The following is a 4,361-nucleotide window of genomic DNA, read 5'->3' as shown; positions in this document are numbered from 1 at the left end:
GGAAAATACTTAATTCATATTCAGTTTTAAAAGATCAATTTCAGGCCTCTTTTTTGAGTGTTATTCAATGTTCCGTTGTTTCTACTATCTCTCACTTGTCTTATTTCCCTGTATGTTTTGTGATTTTTAACTGTGAGCTTATTTTCCATGGAACTTTATTCATGCAAATTCTTTGAGCATGCAGACTTCCTTCAAATGACTTGTATTTACTTTGTATCTGATTATTATTTTTCAACCAGATTAGCTGAATTCAGCGTGAAGAACTATTAAGGCTAACATCATTTATTAATTTTCAGGGAAAGTTTTTTCTTCCCACCTAGCTCTTCATTTTGAGGAAGATTTTTTTTTTTTTTTTATCTAGCATGGGGTGAGAGAAAGTGACCTGATATTTAGCGCACGCTTACCCTGAAGTTATAGTCGTTTGAAGTCCCAACTATATTTAGAAGTTCTGCTAAAAGGCTTACCACCTTGAGCCGGTCCCAGAAATACCTAAAAACAAAGTTCAATTTCCTTAGGTTTCATTTTACAATGTCCTCAGGGCAAGTAGCTTGTTCTAGTACAGTGCTGTTTATCTCTCTTCTTTCTTGCTTTTAAATTAGTTTTTGGTCTCAGGATTCTTTATTTCCTTGCTAAGTCCTTAATGCAATTACAAAGTTGGTTTACTTTCATTTATTTATTTTTTAAAATTTTATACAGTGTTTTTAATACTTCTCAGCAGGAGGATGGTCATGTATATATTCCAGCTTTATGCTGGAAACATAGAATAAGATTACTTCTAAAAATGTTTCTAAATTAAATTTTATTTTAAGGAATTATATAAAAGAGGAATAATTTTCTATAGAGTATTTACTTAGATTCAATTGTTATAAAGATTTTACAACATTGCTTCATCTATTCACATTCCTGTGGTATTTTAAAGAAAATTCTTGACTTTATATCACTTTACCATATATATTTTTATTAACATCTTGTAAAATTATGGAGCTTTCCTTGCATAACCACAGTGTCCTTTCTATACATCATGACATGGAAATTAGCTATTTTGTATCATCTAATATCATGTCCATTTTCAAATTTCCCCCCTTATCTCAAAAAATGACATTTTGTAACTTATTTGAAACAGAATCAATGTTCACATTTATATGTATTATGTCTCTTATGTCCCTTTTAATCTAAAACTGCCTCCATCCTCTGTTTTTATTCCCTCTTGCTTGTTGAAGATACATTTTTTCTATAAAACTTTTAATATTTTTCCTCATGCACTTTTTAAGCAACTTTAATCCTGTTTTTGTGTGTCTCCATATCTGTTCATATAGAAATCACCGTGGAATACATTTTGCCAATCCAATGGAGATTCTAAGTCCCCATCTTGCCTGACCTCTCAACAGCAAATGTGCATTTAGATAGAGACTGATCAGCCATCACCCCAGTAGAGGAAGCTGATATTGAGTGAAAAGCATGAAGTGAGTATAAAGATCAGCAATTACAAAGCAGAAAATATATGAAAACAAGGAATAGTTTTCTCAGCTAAATATATTGCTGTGCAAACATACTATATTCCATGAAATAAATTTAAAATGCATATCTTATATGAGTCTGATCTTCTAAGAAAATCGCCTTTTTAAATATGGAGCTTTATTTTAATATGTGTGAAATATACCATATTACATAAATGTGAGGCATTGGTAGTGGTTAATTCATTTGCACTATCTATAAAAGGCTTATTGTGTACACAATACTTAGTTACTGATGATAATAGAAGTCACATTTGTTGAAAACTACTAATGGAGTCACTCATATGGATGAATAACCCAACAGTATAATAACTATTTCCTCCTTCCAAGGTCCAAAATGTTAATGAATATATAGATGGTTGCACAAGTATTGAGTAGGAGATAGCATTTAAACCCTCCCTGGATTGCAGCATGTCTTTATTACTTTCTGAGGACCTTTGGCTTAAAAAAAAAAACCCTTCTAATTAGAAGAAAACACCAATAATTCCTTGCAGTATAGAATAGATTTTTTTTTCTTATTTGAAAAAGAGCTAATTTCCAAAATGCCTTTCTAATTTATCCAGTGTTTCTTAAATGGTTACTGAAGAGAAAAGTTTTTCATCTTATAGTATCAGCTCTGCATCCTGGCAGATAAAATAAACTAGTTAGATTTGAGTAAACTAGCCTGACAGCAGAATCATTCTTAAAGAGTACGGAGATAATGCGTAAGAATTTTTTTTAGATGTGATTCTTTGATAACATTAAATTTAAATATCACAAAAAAGTAAGTAGAAATCATTTAACTATTTCCATACAAAGTTTTCGTCTAAATTGAGCTAAGAGGTAAGAACGTTGTTCTTCATGTGTCTTTTTGTTGATGACTTTATGAAAATAATGTAAGCCTCATGTGTTCCATTCTTTCAATTACACCTGCCTTTCTTCCTCCTGATTTCTTCCCCAGTGAAAGGAAAATGTAATACAACAATGAACTTGTTCAAAATTTAACTGCCTTTACATCCTTTGAACCAAAAGTGATTTGAGGAGTAAAGAGTTTTTGACATGTAATTTAAATCTATCGTAGATAAATGAGTTAACTAGGGAGAAGTTGTTTTAGGAAAAATTAAGGTCAATGAAAATGGGAAGCACATTAGAAATATTTGAAAGGGATGTTCTCCATTATTTGTTCTATGTAAATGTGACTTGTTAAATGGTTTCTTACTTTTATTTTTTAATGCAAATATATTTTATTTGAAATAAACAAAAAATGCTTCTATAGCTCAATGGGTCACTTGGAAACAAACTTGCTTGACTGTATTACTGAGGAAAGAGAAAGCTGAAACAAAAGCCCCCTTCTTTTTTGACATGTATCTGGAGGCAAAGAGGGAGACATTACCTGTTTTTTGAAAAACTGACCCTCCGTTAAGGCCTGGCCATAGAAGTGTAAACAATATAAATGAATCTACCATTAGCAGTTGTCATATCATATCTCTGTTACCTGTGTATTCTGGGAGATCATGCATATACCTGCCAATAAGCCTGGGAAGAGTTGCTGCATCATAGTTACATTTGAGTTCTTGGCAGACAGGACTGAGGAAGAGTAATTTGGAACAAGTTGTGCATCCTATTTAGAACAAATCACTAGTATTCCCTTAAATAGCAGGTTACAGTAGAAAGACACTGCCTGGAATAGATCCTTTTCACTTTGGTTCATCTTTAGTTTTTGTCTGTGATTTACATAGTTTGATTCATTTGCTTAAAGTACAATCCCACCACAAAGTATTAAAGTACAAGATACCTATTATTACTTCAACATCTGCATTTTTCAAATTTTATACTCTACTACATCCCTAGTATGTCAGTAGTTCATGAGTAATAAAAAAAAATACTAATAATTGAGTAAAACTCTTCTAAAAATGCAAACTTATGTCTACAACTATAATGGTACTAGATGGGAAGGAGAAAACAAGGGAAGAGGAGAAAGCCAACACATTTATGTGCAGGGACAGTGGCTGAAGACTCTGGATTAAAATACAACTTCCCCATAGAAGTTGGTTATAATGGAATTTCTAGACAACTTCTTTTGCCCCCACAAAGGGACCTGAAAAACTCAAATCCAAACTTTTAAAAAACTACAGTTATGAGATGTTTATGTTTTTTTCTTTTTGAGAGAGAGAGAGGGAGTGAGAGAGAGAGAAGGCACAGACTTAAGGGGAGGGGCACAGGGAGAGGGAGAGAGAATGTTAAGCAGGCTCCAAGCTGCCCAGCATGGAGCCGGACATGGGGCTCCATCTCACAACCCTGAGATCATGACCTGAAATGAAATCAAGAGTCGGATGCTTAACTGACTGAGTCACCAAGGTGCCCCCACTTATGAGATGTTATAAATGATGATCAAAGGAGTTGGAAGGAGAAGGATGAATGTGTCTTCTATTCAGCTAGTTTATAGCGTAGCCTCTTTAGTTCTTGGTGGATCAGTAAAAATCACTGAAGCACCAGAAGTGCTTTGAAGGACATGGGTAGAAAAATACGGGGCACATTACCTGTCTATATCAGTAACAGGGCTTCATGGCTAGGAAAATGATCTAAACAGGAAGATGACTCCAGGATACATCACTCTCTTCATCACTAAATATGGCAGAATTAAAAAAAATTACAAGTAGACATAGTGAAAACATGAAAATTACAAAGCAGAGAGCACAAGAGAATCAAAATGATGCTATAGATTCAACAGTATTCTGTGAGGGCTAGAAAACGTGTTAACTAAAGCCCTAGCAAAATATCACTCTTGTTTATAAATCACTTATTTATCACAGGACCACATATTGAATCCTTTCTTGCTACGTACTGAAGAATACTTACATTCAGCCT

This window comes from Eumetopias jubatus, unplaced genomic scaffold (assembly GCF_037043125.1).
Source record: "Eumetopias jubatus isolate StellerSeaLion01/CBP00866 unplaced genomic scaffold, mEumJub1_p1.0 scaffold_5, whole genome shotgun sequence".
Taxonomy (NCBI): domain Eukaryota; kingdom Metazoa; phylum Chordata; class Mammalia; order Carnivora; family Otariidae; genus Eumetopias; species Eumetopias jubatus.
The sequence above is the reverse complement of the archived record's forward strand: the minus strand, read 5'-3'. Positions refer to the sequence as shown.